This window comes from Zootoca vivipara, chromosome 1, assembly GCF_963506605.1.
Source record: "Zootoca vivipara chromosome 1, rZooViv1.1, whole genome shotgun sequence".
Taxonomy (NCBI): domain Eukaryota; kingdom Metazoa; phylum Chordata; class Lepidosauria; order Squamata; family Lacertidae; genus Zootoca; species Zootoca vivipara.
This window is the reverse complement of record NC_083276.1, coordinates 95487805-95504139: the sequence shown is the minus strand read 5'-3', so window position 1 is coordinate 95504139 and position 16335 is coordinate 95487805. Positions and strand designations below refer to the sequence as shown.

Below are 16335 nucleotides of genomic sequence, written 5' to 3'. Positions count from 1 at the left end.
AGGGGGGGAATGGAAGCCACTGATTCAAGGTCACTGCAGTCTGTGCTCCGATAAGTATTATATAATATTTAAGACAGCATTTCTGTTTACTCCTTGGCATTGGTTACGTTCAAAGACATTGTCTTTCAGCGATAGTGCATTCCTCAAAAAATTATATATATTTTTCTCGTTCCTGCTCCCTTCCCTTTTCCTTCATCACCCCTCAATTATTAAAAAAAAAATACAGCCATATTAGAGCAGGCAATACCCAAAAGATGACCAGATTCTGTTTACGGTATATTTTACAATACAAATATGCATACAACTGTATATTTGGCATTATTTTTGGTAACTTTTCTCTTACAGAAGATATTTTTACGTACTGTGTGAATGGCTCTTTATGATAAGGAGCATATAATGGGCTTTCCAAGAAAAAAATCCAGTTGAATTAAAATATAAAGTAATATGGCACAGGGGGAAAAAACACTCAGATACAGTGAAATGGCAAATAGTTGTAGTTAATATGAAGTATGTTCAAAACTTTGATATCCCATGCATTTTGTAGTCGCCTATAAACCTATTTTCTCCACTTTATTGGGCCCCAGCGTTTTGTTTTGTTTTGTTTCTCAACACCTTAGATTTCTCCTTGATCCAGTCTCAGGCCCACACAATGACAGCTAATTGCTGGTTGCAACAGGGGAAAGGCTCCCAGGTAGTGCTTCATCTGCTATAGCTGACAAAAACACTTTTATATAGAGCTTTAAAATATTCAGTGTCCTTGCCATTCGTTTATCTTGCATACAATGGAACCTATGAGGTAAGTTGCTGTTATTGCTGCCACTGAAAAGAAAATGACTTGCTTTGAACTCATAATGGTGGTGAGTCTTGAACCATGATTGTAGTTCAGCCTCTTAGGCTGCAATCCTAACCCCATTTACCGAGGAGGAGGCCCATTGATCGTGCTTTTAGCTGGTAGACTACAATGGGAGTTGATGAACACACACATGGTCTGGATAACAGCCAATGTCTACTAGTTCCAGTTTAAGTATGCAAGGATTGCAGCCCAAGTTGCACTGAACACAGTAGGACCAACTTCCAAGTAAAAATGAATTGGATTGTGCTTTTAAATTTTGATTATGTTTCTCTAAGAGGAATCTCTTCCCAGAAACTGGATAGTATTAAAATGAATGTACTTGTAGCATCTTTCTTTTTTCAAGGCTGCACTCAGTGGTATGGGGGGAAAATCCTGTTTAATTATTAAAGTCCTCTATAATGCAATTCCAAAGTTTTCAGCCTCTTCACCCTGCAATGGTGTTCCTTGTTTTGCAGTAAATGTGCCTTATGTGTAAAACAAAACACTTTCATAACAGAGGTTCCCCCAACCATTGCAAATGTGTTCATTGATTTGTGCATTTTGCACCATGCCGTTTACTCAAGCTCCTATTTGCTCTAAGGCTAGTTACGCAACTCAGCCTGCTTCTTTGGCAAGAGCACAAGCATTATGCTTATTTACTCTTGCCAAAATTAATCTGGACTCGTATCTAATCACTATTATATGGGAACACTAAAATAAAAAAGGTTAGAATAATTGAGATGTCCAGGATTCTAAATGGAAAAGAAAGATTGTTGTCTCAAGGAATGTAAAGGAATTTGATAATGCAGATAGAACAGTAAATATGAATGTATATTGAAGTAGGGGGAAATTTTGGGCAGCACCTTGGAAGAGCCAGGACTGAACATAACCTTTGTGTGACAGTTTTGTGAACCTTATTGTTTTGAATGTTTACCTTTGGTTAATAAAAGAGATTAATTTTTGTAACAGTGATACTTTTCCATTAATCAAAACCTTTCTGTATTTGTTGTGCTCATTAATACACTGTATACACTCACACAAATGTGTACAGTTTTAATGCCAAAGGACAGTTTTGCAATAGCAGACATCTTGGTGTGTTTGGTTTCGCAGACAAAAAAGTAACAGCTGGTGAACAAGATTGCCTGAAGCAAAGAGCAAACAGCATCCCTTTGCATCCCTAACCAAAATCAAACTTGACCACTGGTGACATGGTAGCATCCTTCTCTACCACACCTGAGAGTAATACTGTAGGTTGATTTAGATCTGTGCATGCTATATGACCTGCTCTGCATCCTCTATCTTTTAACATCTCCTGTCCCCTCACAGCTGTTTGCCTAACAGTTGGGCCACGACCCTGCTGGTGAACAAGGTTAAAAGGATTTAAACAGAAGGAAAATGCCATTTTGACATTTTCCTCACTGGTGCTTAAGAACACATGACTAAGTTTGTACATATTATATGACCTGTTTTGCATCTTCCTATTATTCTCAATCATCCTCATGGCAAAAGCTGCCCATAGCATTGTTTCTTTTCCAGCTCCTAATTAGTGCAGGCACACACAAAAATGTCCTAACAATGAATGTGATGCCCTTGTGTTTCTAGTAGCACATGGAAGATGGGATTGTGAGAAGTCACTTAATTACTTCAAATATTGGAGCCCAAACAGACAAGCAGAAGAGTCATGTGGATACTGCTTTTACTAGATTGTATGTACCATTTCATACAAAACACATTCATACATCACACTACTGAACCATGGTTTGTTTTGTACTTGTTACCATGACTACTCACAAACTAATTTGCAAAGGGCTGCAAAACCATGTTTTTTGGAGCTTCTTTGTAAACCAGTGTGTTTGCTGAGATTTGCTTATATGATTTCAAAAACCAGAGTTATGCCAATTGCTCTGCCTCAAAAGGCTGCCTGCTGTCCAGCGATAGGAATGTATTTGACTCTGAATGCTGAACAAATGGAAAACAAAAGCATTAAAGAATTCTAAACCATGGTTTCCTGTTATACTGTGGAATCTCAAATGATGGTATGAGCTGTTAGTTATGTTTAGCACAATCATGGTTTGTTCTGATGTCTAAATTGAATCAGAAAGTAAAGAACTGCATTTTGAATGTTCCCATGACCATGCAAAAAAAAAAAGGCCTTGTTTTTAACATGCAGGAAGTCTGTGAACATGCAAGCAAAAAAAAAATTCTTCCAGTAGCACCTTAGAGACCAAGTACCGTAAGTTTGTCTTTGGTATGCGCTTTCGTGTGCATGCACACTTCTTCAGATACATACAAGCACACACGTGTGTATGTACACTTACCTATTCAAACAAGCGCTTCCTAGCTATATTTAGAAATTTACCTATTTGTTTAAATGGCAGAAACTGAACCAGGTGATGGTTCTGATTGCATGTGTTCCCTGTTCCAATGCAATCCTATAAATGTCTGCTCAGAAGGAAGTGCAATCTGACTTATTCCCTGGCAAATGTGTAGAGGATTGTAGCCTATGCACACTAACCTAGGAATAAGCCTCACTCCTTAGCAATTATTTTGTAGTAGGTATGCATGATTGCATTGTGAGTCTCTTTACCTCCTTTGTACTTGCTTCACTTCAGGTCCTTCCCTCTACTACATACAACAGACCTGCTTTTAAAACAGGCATTTCATCACCACTTGCTCTTTGATCATTCCTCATGTAAAAAGCACAATGAGGTCATGCCCTCACTCTTGTTTCTCTGTGCTGTCATAATCATTAACAAGAACTAAAGATCAATGAGGCACAGTATAGAAGTCACTGAAGGCATATAAATCTAACAAAGGTACTCTGCATTTAAGAAAAAAAGGTGGAGCAAATGAATTTATTTTTGAAGCTTTAGAATACTTTCAATTGAGGTCAGTAACCAGAAATTTTGTGATAAGATTTGCAATCATTGCATTACAACAAAAACAAAATGAGAACTAAAGTTATTTACCGTAATTTAATAATAATGATGATGATTATAAATTTATGAAGTTAGAGCCTTGGGCTATCCTAGTGCCGCTGCATTCATTGACCAAAACACTGGAAGGCAGTCATTTTTTTTCCGGAGAAAAAGCCATGCATGCCTTTTCCCCAAAAGTATCTATTTTTCAATCAAAGCTGAACATTAAGGCCCTAGAATATCATAAGAGCCTGCTGGATCAAGCCAGTGGCCCACCTAGTCTTGCTCCTGCTCTCACTGTGGCCAACCTGCAAGCAGCCCCTGAGCACAAGCGAACTATGTTCTCCTGCAGTTTCCAGCAACTAGCATTCAGAAACATTACTGCCTCCATCCATGGAGACAGAGTACAGTGGTACCTCGAGTTACAAATGCTTCAGGTTACAGACTCTGCTAACCCAGAAATAGTACCTCGGGTTAAGAACTTTGCTTCAGGATGAGAACAGAAATCGTGCTCCGCTAGCGCGGTGGCAGCAGGAGTCCCCATTAGCTAAAGTGGTGCTTCAGGTTAAGAACAGACCTCCGGAACAAATTAAGTTCTTAACCCGAGGTACCACTGTATAGCCATAATGTTTTCCAATCCTCCTTGGACAAGTTGCTGGCCACCAGTACTTCATGTGGCAGTGAGTTACACAGTTTAACTATGTGCTGTGTGAAGAAGTTTAACTATGTGCTGTGTGAAGAGCTTATCTTTCTTTGGGCGTCCACAAATTCTAATGCTAAAAGAAAGGGAGCTCTTCACAATCTCTATTTAAACAACCCTGCGCAGTTCAGTGTCATATGTAAAGTTGGTTACCTCACTGCTCACCCACTTTCTACATCCCTCCATCTGAAGAAGTGTCTATTTATTCCTGCTCTCTGCTGCCCTGGTCCACAATTCCTGAACCTCTCCTATTAATCCCTGACTGCTAAGCTTACTCGGGAGACTTTGGTGAGGTACCTTGTCTAAACAGCACATAGTATACTTTCTTTTGGACACTCGCAGAATATTAGGTTTGTGAGACAGAACTGGCCTTTGCAGAAGATACACTGGCATAGTTTAAGCAAAGCTTGTTCTTCTATATGCTTTGTTATTTTATCTTTAACAATACTTTCCACCAATTTTTCCAGGTAACTGGCCTGTAATTTCCAGTATCACCCCCGGCTCCTCTTTTTATAAAAATGGTGTTGGCATAACTTTGGTCCAGTTTTGCTCCCATGATTTATGGAACCAAGAATGATTGTTGTCCCATATACTGTGATGCAAGAGCTCCAGAGTTTTGTTTCACTACAGTTTCCTGTGACTTCCAAACCAAGAATATGTGCTTTAATCTACAAACTAGGCCAGGCATAGGCCACCTCAGCCCTCCAGATGTTTTGGGACTACAACTCCCATCATCCCTAGCTAATAGGGCCAGTGGTCTGGGATGATGGGAGTTGTAGTCCCAAAATATCTGGAGGGCCGATTTTGCCTATGCCTGAACTAGGCTATGAAACAAGGATTGTGAAAGTCACTACATATACAATTTCCCTTTTTTGTATGCAGTCAGTTCAGGGCTAGTAGCAGGACCAGCCAGGCACACAGCCATCACAAGGAACCTGCTGTCGCTCCTGTTTACTGCTGGTACCTGTTCACTCTAAGGAAGTGCAGTGCGATAAACAAAGAAAATAGCAGCAAACTTTCCCTCTCCATCCATGTAGCTGGGTGGATTGGGCCCAGAGGACAAGTCCAGCAAATTGATAGTGACAAAAGCATCAGAACATGTGGGATCATTCACTGAAGGCATCAAAATCTGATCTGGCACTAAGTTAGATTTAGATATTGCTGGGGTTATTAGTAATGGTTGGATCTGCATATCTGTCATATTTAAAATGATATAGAATGCCCCATCATAATACCAGTTTTATACTATTTTGAATTTACATAGAGAAGTTTTCAGTACCACTGCCTTATTCTTACTAAGAACACTGCCCCTCCCAGGTTTTCCATAGTATCCAATGCATTGTAACAGCTATAGCAGGCATCCCCAAACTTTGGCCCTCCAGATGTTTTGGACTACAATTCCCATCTTCTTCGACCACTGGTCCCGTTAGCTAGGGATCATGGGAGTTGTAGGCCAAAACATCTGGAGGGCCGCAGTTTGGGGATGCCTGAGCTATAGCATAACTTCAAGCTATCTTGCTGCAATTGGTTTAGGCTAACAGAAGGCAGGGAGATTTAATGCCTGTTAATCTGAGTTTTTTATTCTGCACCAAGAAGGTATTTTATTGGCTTTTAAATTAAACACACTCTCTCAAATTTACTGTTAATCTACCTTGAGTCTTCAGGGTTGTGTGGGTTATACATTTAATTAAAAAAAAATATTGTTTTGGAACAAAATTCCAGCAGACTGCCTCTTAGGTATTACAGACTGACACATTCACAGGGACAAATTACAGTACAATTTAAAAACAAAACAAAAAAACACACCATTTGGACAAAACTGTGTGCCAAAATTAGCATCCGGGACTATAAAACAAGACAAAAACACTGCATTACAGTCGGATTTTGTTCTTATCTATATTCTTGGCTATGACCTTCACTGAGTATGAAATGTTGCACATGCAAGGTTCTTCCTTAGATTCTTCAGAAGGCACCAAACTGCTTGGTTGTACATTCAGCAAGTGAAAAATGAGTTGTTAGTAACCTTGCACGATACTGTAGAGGTTAGTCTTTCATGGGGCAGAAGGAAGGCTGTGTGTGTAAACTTTGTCATTTTTATAAGCACAAGTAATTGCTCATCTCTGTACCTCAGGGGGGGGGAGACACCCTTTGCTTTTGCAGAGATGTGAATAAACATGGGGGGGGGGAAGGGGTGGCAGGCGGTTAGGCAGGCAGGGAAACCCCAACCCAAAACACTTTATGTTTTGGCTCAGATGCTTAGGAATTACCACAAGCCTCCAAGGGAAACTTATATTCTCATTCAAGCCATAATACAATAGTGCATAAAATCCTTCCACTCTGTTTAATGTGCTGGTACAACCAATACAAACCTGAGTATGACAAACTGAGAGAGACCAAATAGGCTATGCATAGCAACTACTACTGCTTTATAAATGGGCAGAGTGGGCTTAAGTAATGTAGTGTGAACTTTTATGTAGGCCAGTAAAGCAAATGCTCTTATAAAACAGGAAGCAATATTTTCTATTAGACTGAGCAGCTGCTCCATCTTAGAACCTATTCAGTGGTCAGGGGCTTAGTGTGCTTTCAGAATACTGCAAATCTAATCAGAAGGTAAGGAGAACGGTAGTTTCATTTCCCCACCCCCACCCAATTACTGTACCCAAACCACAACAGCCATTAGATGGCACATACTTTTAAGAGAAGCATTTGCAGGAACAAAGCAAAGTGTCCATCCATCTATAGCTTCAGCTTTTAACATAGTGAAAAACAAAGTCTTTCACTTAAATTTCTACACTTTCCCCCTCTTCCTGTCTGCAAAAGTTGGCATGGCCCAGCCAAACATAAACACTTTTAAGTTAAAAAAAATGCTAAGTTGATTTGTATCTCTATCTGTACTGTATATTTTTATATATACTGTACCTATATTGAATTGTGGTTGCCTATGGTTCTGAGTAAGGGACCCAGGTGGCGCTGTGGTTAAACCACTGAGCCTAGGGCTTGCTGATCAGAAAGTCGGCGGTTCGAATCCCTGTGACGGGGTGAGCTCCCGTTGCTTGGTCCCAGCTCCTGCCAACCTAGCGTTTCCATGTGCTGCTCTGGTTTGCCAGAAGCGGCTTTGTCATGCTGGCCACATGACCTGGAAGCTATACGCCGGCTCCCTCGGCCAATAATGCGAGATGAGCGCGCACCCCCAGAGTCGGTCACGACTGGACCTAATGGTCAGGGGTCCCTTTACCTTTAACTTATGGTTCTGAGTAATAAAGATCCACTATCAGTAAGTCCCAGTACAGTGGACGCTCAGGTTGCGAACGTGATCCGTGCAGGAGGCACGTTCGCAACCCGCAGCGCTCGCAACACCGTCTGCGCATGCGCGGGTCGAGATTTCACACTTCTGCGCATGCGTAAAGTGTGATATAATGCTTCTGCGCATGCGCCAAACCCAGAAGTAACCCATTCCAGAACTTCCAAGTTCGGCATGGAGCGCAACCCAAAAAGTTGCAACCTGAAGCGGCTGTAACTCGATGTATGACTGTAATTTACAAGAACGATTTAAGGTCACCACTGAATCTTTCCATGCACATTAGTAAGACTTTCACCACACGGCTACACGTGTCTACTAAGATGGTAAATCCCACTGAGTTCAATGGGGTTTCTTCCTAGGTTAGTCGGTCTAAAACTGCAGCCTTAAAAGTGCATGATTAGGTTGGATTTCGTTCTATGCAGTCCCAAAGGATTTGAGTTTTTAGACTCTACAGAAGCAGAAAACCAGAGATTGTACACAGAGTAGAAGTCATTTTTTCTAAGGTTGCAGCAGAAACTACATTATTCAAAAATCATGGTTGCAAATAAAAAATATTGCATATTGATGTAATGCAGCATAAAACACATGTACTGGTATCCAAAATGTTGATTATCCTAATGCCTTGTTGCCCCACACAGCATTTAAGACATCATATAAGCAGATATTCCTACACCCAAGCCGGCTTATTGCGAAAACCCATGGTGGTGCTCATGTTAAAATAAAAACAATTATCACAATTTATTAAATAGCATTCACACCAGCAAAACAGTCGCAGCAAAGTAAACGTAGCGTATTAAGTGCCAACAGCCTAACTCTGCCTCACTGGCACAGAACAGTAGAAACTTGGCAGTCACTTTCCCCTTAACAATTCTTCCTTTTTATGACTCAACAACACTCCCTCAGGCAACAGGATTCCAAACTCAGCTCATTACTATCTGCATCTTTATTGAGGATTTTAAAATACATTCTAGAGAACAGCATTCAAAGTACAACGGAGAACACCGGATCATTTACCCACTCCAAGATTAATATGCATTCATCTTATGATGCTTTTAAAATGTTAAGTGTTGTGTTTTTTTTAATGTTAAGTTTTAAGGTCTAAGCAAACCTTGTCTCACAGCAGCCTCTCCAGAGAGACCAATTAACCCATAGAACCTGAGTCATCTGATGAGTTAAAGACTGTTGTTGTAGGAGTGCTCAGATATTTATATCTGTATCCAATGCTGACCCCTGTTAACCATTTCCATAGTCACTTATATTTCAAGACTCCTTTCCAGGTACCTCAATTACTTGTATGAGTCACAGGATATAGGTGATTCACTGGGACCAAGACCAACTCATTTACAAAAACAGTACTGGCATGAACAAGGTTAATTACCAAAAGGATTTTTTTTGTCATTAAATTAATGGCACAAAAGAGGATTCCCAGCATCTGTTTATACACTGACATTTAAATGGTAATTGTCAGTGGAACATAAGCATATGGCTAGTTGCGTTCTGAGTGGAGGGTGGACAAAAATGTACATGACTTAAGTTTTAAAATTTTAGCTTTTCATTTACCTGACCTGGCTTTATATACCACAGTTAGTTGTGTCATTAGTCACCTATTACCTTTCTGAATTATTTATATTTATACAACCGGTGTCATAAAATCCCCCAGTGGGGAGTTTATTTTTCAAATGCTATACAATTCCGTACCATGTGGCCACTTTTCATTTGCAGCTATTGAATGTTCTTCAGCAAAGAGACAAGGCAGTGTGGTGGGAGAAAAGACTTTGAAAACAAATCAGGAGAAAAGGGTAGAAACAAAGATCTAGGGATATTGGATTACTGTTTAAGAAAAGGGAGAAATCTGAATTAAAGAATTACATGGGCTCAATTTATGGTTGAATCAAAATTTGCATCCTGTTGCGGTACTGAGGAGCTTTATCCTACTTCCAATGCACACAGCCTATGTCCCAATAATCCTACACTGTATTCCAATATAGGGGTGGGGTACAATGATAAAGCATGTTCTATGCATATATACAAGTTCCAATATTGCCCTGGGAAATATTTCTGCATAAGATCCTTGGAGAGCTGCTGCCAGTCAAAGCCGAGAGTGCCACTGGGCAAGGTGAACAGTACAGCATAGACCTGTAGATTCATAGGTTCACATACGTTTTATCATATACGCAAGAAGTATGTCACCATAGAGGTGAACCATTGATAACAAAGGTGACTAACCTGTGGCACTGCAACTTTTGCTGAGCTACAGCTCCCATCAGCCCCCACCAGCATGGCCAATGGTCAACAATAATGGGTGCTGTAGTCCAATATCTGGAGGGCACCTCTTTGGCTGCCCCTGAGGGAACCCCTACAGACTATATGAACTATATGGTCAACTGAACAGAAGGAGGTAATTTTCAATTATTCCTCCTAAAACTTCATTGACCACCGGACCCACTGTTGGTCTTGTCTGCTTAATCCACTGGAACCTGTCTTCACATGCAGTGGAAGTACCTAACTCATCAAAGGCTTGATACTCATCAGCTACCCGCACTTGGTTTAGCTGGCCAGTCAAAGCTGTTTCCTCGGGTGGGGCTGCTGTTTCAGGCTGGCAGCTTCTAGGAGCCACAGGTGAGAGCTGAGTGCAGGGTAGGGACCAAAGCTGGACAAACTACCCCAGAAGGAGCACAACATGTTCCCCACCAGAGGTACTACCCTCCTGCCCTAATACCCCATACACCCTGTATAGCAATTCTTTAAATCATGTGTATAGTATACCTGACCCATTCCAGTTTGTATCTCACCTTGAATGCTTCAACCTAGTCAAAGTTACAAAGAATTTCACTGGCTATCAGGCTATAGTTCATATACTGTATATGCTAAACAACAAAGCATCTAATGATGGCAAATGGCAATGGAGCTGGTACATCATCCCTTTACATTTCTTTTTAGAGATTATGCTTTGTTTACTCAAGGACAAATATTTGTAACAGCTAATTAGAAGCAAATTATATTGATAATGTTGAAAGTATCACAATTCATTAATCAGAGACATAATTATTGACTCTGCTTTACCTTTGTCAATATTTACAAAGGAAAATAAATTAGTGCATTAACTGAACCAACCTATCAACACACTCGGGTCTATGCCTATGTCTATATTTAAAAAAACTCTGAATTTCATTTAACTGCTTTGTAGTCTCAAATGTCACAACATCCTTGAAAGAGACTCACATTCTAGGAGATATAAAACTGCTATATTATTGCACTACTATTTCTTCTGGCATCTTCCCAAAATTCATATTGTAATAGCTGCAAAGGATGCATTTATTTATATTTTATCCTGCCCTTTCTCCAAGGACATCAGTGAGCCTATCTGGTTCACACACACCCTGCTCCATTTATCTCCATCACAGTCCTCTTAGGTTATACTGAGAGACTGCAGCTTGCAGCAAGCCTTCCAGTAAGGTTCATGGTTGAGTGGAGCGCTGAACCAAGACCACCTTAGGCTTGGTCTGGTACTCTAATCACACCACTACACAGGGTCAGCATCACTTGCATACCTTGCAATTACAGTGGAACCTTGGTTCTCAAACTCAGTCCGTTCAACTCTGTTCGAAAACTAAGGCGCTGCTTCCAATTGGTTGCAGGAGCTTCCTGCATTTGGGTGGAAGCCACATCGGATGTTCAGCTTCCGAAAACCAGAAGACTTCCAGGTTTTTGGTGTTTGGGAGCCAAAACATACAAGTACCAAGGCATTCGAGAACCAAGGTACGACTGTAATTGTTGGCTGTTTGGTAATAGCTCCAACTTCACACATGTTCCATGGTGAGCTGGGGAGAGGTACATTATGATGATGATAATGTATAGTAAATGATGTTATATTTGCCAGAATGCCTATGAGTCACTCCTTCCATGTCAAATAATTTCCATTTCGATCTGCTGGTTCCATAGATTCACCAACAAATCCGAGAGTTAATTAGGGCAAGCTGCTACGTACGTGTGTGCTTATCTCCTGTCCAGCCAAGTTCTCCTTACCTTTTGCAATCTAACCGCCTTTACATGACAGCCTCAGGAAAAATTCTGTTGCCAATGTTCAGGTCTGCACAGATGTATCTGAAGAATGTAGCCACTGCAGCATAACTAACTGCTCTGCAGATGATAGAACTAAATGCAACTACAGCTCTCGGGGGCTAGATGTCCTGTGTGCATAAAGCCAGCAAAATTATAGAATCGGTACCATAATTGTGATTAGCTTAAAGCGATTAAAGGACAGATGTTTTCCCTAAGAATTTTGGATTTAGCAAAGTTCATAGCAAAGTCATAATGGTTGCCTTTGGATGGAGTTTACTGGCTGGTGGTTCCCAGCACACATTTTCGCACACCGTCCAAAAACGCTAGTAATCCAAATGAAGGTCCTCCAGGTCTTTCCAGTTAGCAATCTACCCAACTGCTTCCCATTGTTTTGTATAAATTTAGCTCTTGCCAGGTTTCATTCGTCAAAAGCTTATGAATTTTAGATACAGCTTTTTCTTCTTTTTACCAGTGCTGTGTATAAAGAAAAAGAAAGGTCAACGAAATAGCTGTTGGTTGAAATGAAGGGGAAGTGGAAAGTGTGGAATTTACAACTTTTTGCGGCTATATGAACACGCATACAACTGAGTGCTGGGGCATTAAAGAATTTTGTAAATGCGATGCCACAGGCACCATGTCACTTTGAGAGCCACACTCTCCATCTCACTCCAAATCACAGCAAGTTCATAAACTGGGGATAGTGCCACACTCTCAGTGATAAAATGTATTATTGAAAGGGAAACACTGCTATAAGGGAAGGTAGCATGCAGATGCTTGCTACAAGAGAAGTAACAACAGCATATCTTGTTTGCAGTATAAACTGCTTGCTTAGAAAATCCCTAAGCTCCTTTATCGCAAATAGAGCTACAACAGAGCTAACACAAAGTAATGACTCTCAAAGCAAATACTCAAACATTTGCTTACTTTAATGAACACCACTGCTGAATTTGCAATTGTGTGAAATCAGAAAAATTTAAAATTTACGCCCCTCGATATTAATTTCAGCTGTACGTTGCATACTTATAACTTTGAGCGAGGCTCTGCTAAAAGTATGTTCTTAGCCCATTTCGTTTGCTTGCAAAGTTTTATATATATATATATATATATATATATATATATATATATATATATGAGTACACAGACACACATTGCTATTGATTTCTCTTTTTATTATTATGAATGTACCAGTACCTTGCAAAAATATATTCCAACAGCACTGGAAGTAACATAAATTGCTATTTAATATTGACTGTTTTATATACACTACACAATTCTTTACTTAGAAATGTAGTGCCAGAAGTCCTAGTGTACATGCAGTCTGCCTCTCCCAGGAGACAGAATATGCACATGGTGCTGCATTCAACTTCACAGCCACCTGGTACCATGTAGGTTGGGGTTAGACATTTAGCCTTAGGACCACATTCCTGCATGGCCAACCATCCAGAGGCCGCTTGACAGTGATGGGTGTGGCATAAAGTTAGATAAAAATAAGCAAGAAGTAACCTTTTCATGTCGTCCTCCCTGCTGATTCAGCCTTTATACTAAAGATGGTAAAGGTAAAAGTAAAGGGACCCCTGACCATTAGGTCCAGTCGTGACCGACTCTGGGGTTGCGCGCTCATCTCGCATTATTGGCCGAGGGAGCCAGCGTATAGCTTCCAGGTCATGTGGCCAGCATGACAAAGCCACTTCTGGCGAACCAGAGCAGCACACGGAAACGCCGTTTACCTTCCCGCTGTAGCGGTTCCTATTTATCTACTTGCATTTTGACATGCTTTCGAACGGCTAGGTTGGCAGGAGCTGGGACCAAGCAACGGGAGCTCACCCCGTCACAGGGATTCGAACCGCCAACCCTCTGATCAGCAAGCCCTAGGCTCAGTGGTTTAACCACAGCGCCACCTGGGTCCCCATACTAAAGATGAACTGACTGCAATTTATTTTATAACTTAAAAATTAAAATTCATTTTAAAATCTATTTTAAAAAAAATCAATGAAGAATAATCAAACCCTTATTCATGCACACAGATTATTAAAGCCAAGGTCTCAATACCTGTGACATCTGAGACCACAAAGCAGTTAAATGAAATTCAGAGCTCAATATCCCCTTACCAAAGAAACTGCCCCAAACTCTAATGCCATAAAAATAAAAGATCTGTTCAAGGGCATGAGACAGAAGAAAGACTATAGATATAAAATACAAGCAATGCTCCAAAGATTCATGCAGAATTAATTTTTTTGTCCAGTTGCCTTTTATTTTGACAAAGGATATATCTTCATTGCTGAAAATGTACTTTCCAAAATAAATCCACATTTAAATTCAAAGGTGCAACCATTCAATTGGGTGTGCAAACAAAGGTTTTTTTGGGTTTTTTAAAGACAAAATTCAGCCAGCACAGCATAAGCCAAATAAAGCAGATGTTGTCTATTGCAAGCTGGCTGCAGAATTCAATGAATAATCAATTGCTCCATACATATACCCAATGAGACAAAACATGATACGAGATGTCATGTCATAAAGATTCCTGCCAGAATGACAGGCTTGAGATATTTCTTTTTTAATACCTAACCAATCACCACAGTAGAACTCAACAAAGCTTTTTCAAAGAGAGTAGAAATAAATGCATCGTCTTAAGACAGTCAGCCATCTTTATAAACATCAAATGAAGTGATGGTGGGGTAACAGTTTTTTCACACAATAACCAAGCAATAAACGTGAAATCATTACAAAGCAAGTTAATGAATGAAAGCAAATGGCGGGGAATGACAGCCGGAGTATCATGTGGAAACTGGATAGTTGAGTTTACTCTGAAAGATATGCAGCACAAGCCTACACATGTCTACTCAGAAGTAAGTCAAACAAAGTTCAATGAGATTTACATCCAGGTAAATGGACATAGGATTGTAGCCTATGTAGGAAAGGTAATACAAGATCTCCACCAATGTAACTAGGACTGTATATCAACTGCATGTAGACCCAGAGTTTGTGATGGGCAAAACTGATGCCCTAAACCACAATCAAACAATACTTGGGAACATTCATCAGGCTCTCATGCCTGCTTTCCATCTCTTTGCCCCCTTTCTTTCTCTGCCTCTTTGTCTATGTGTGAGAAGAGGAAGATTAGACATACAAAATACAGGCAACCATGCCTCACACACTTACTGGTAATTCATATACCAGAGTGCTGTTTCAGATTAGGCTTTTCAATGCTTCTTTCATGCAACTTTCGGAGGGGTCAAGATGATGTTGTAAGCCAATTGTAATCCACCTGTGTTTCCCCACTGCTTACAAGTTTTTCTTTCTTTCTGCAGTAACGCCATGAAAGAGAAAGAGAACAGCAGCACAACCTCTTCAGGTGTGAATAGGAAAATAAGAGGTGGATGGCATGTTTGGAATTGCCCTACATTCTCTATTACTTGATGTGCATTTCTGGTTCCAGAGCTATTTCATATCCTGGGCCTCGAAGTCATTTCCATGGATCAACTGGCTCTCATCCTTAATTAATTGCTTCCTGGAATTAGGATTCCTCAACCCACACACTTCAATTAGCTATTTAACGAGTAGATTTCATTGAAAACAGCAGTGCTTGCTTGCAAGTACAGAATGCAGGTTGTGGCTGTAACCCTGAAAGCATGCAATCTCTAACCCTTTGAGGAATGCTTCGTTTATTTATTTTTATTTAACCCACAACACAATGAACAAGGCAAATAAAACCAGGCTGCAAAGTTTTCTAGCTCGTTCTAAAACTGACTAGTATTGGGTTGTTTGATTAGACCTGCTTATTGTCCTGCTTTGCAAGCACTCTTTAAAAACTCTCATTGACTGCAAGTCTTCCAACAAGATTCGTGGTTAAGTGGACTGCTGAACCAAGATCATCTTAGGCCTAGTCTGGCACTCTAATCACACCACCACATGCAGTAGGCTCTCCTTGGCTGTTCGTCTTTAAGGAGAGGCTGATGATCTGCAGACATGCTGCAGTTGTAAACTGCATTGTAGACCCTGCATTGGGTAGTGGGACCTCCACGCCCCTTCCAACTCTCTAATTCTAAGTGCAGCCAAACCCTACACAGATCTGGGCTCGGGATCTGGGCTTCCCACTGATGGCTGATCTTCCAGACAGGCTTGAACTCTAGCCCTTTTTAAGAGATGAGGTTGACAACCTGAAGTTATACAGGGGACAGTTCATGGACGCACATTCTCAGGATCCCCAATTCTATGCAGCGGCGGGAATAGAAAGGATCCTTTCCACAGCAGGCCAATACCTAGCACTGCATTAAAATCAAACCTGGGAAGAGGAGGAAACAAGCTACTGTATAGTTGTTTTGAAACCTCTCCCCTTGGGCTTTCCCATCCGAACCACATTCATGAAAAGGCAAAAAGGCTACAGGCGCTTCGTGAATGCTTCCTGGATACAATGCAAAAGACTGAACAGACTAAATATGTGCTGCAACAATAACTGGCAATTATATTTCCTTGTAATCCCTTTCTCACAAAGGAAGAAGAGGGTAAGATGGTTACGTCTCAA

At 40.6% G+C, this 16335-nt stretch overlaps 1 protein-coding gene across 2 annotated transcripts in view; it reads right to left on the bottom strand.

Moving 5' to 3' along the window:
* The window catches only part of GPR39 (G protein-coupled receptor 39), a 126946-nt gene that overhangs the window by 7057 nt on the left and 103554 nt on the right, over positions 1–16335 (bottom strand). The gene's annotated exons all lie outside the window — the stretch shown is intronic.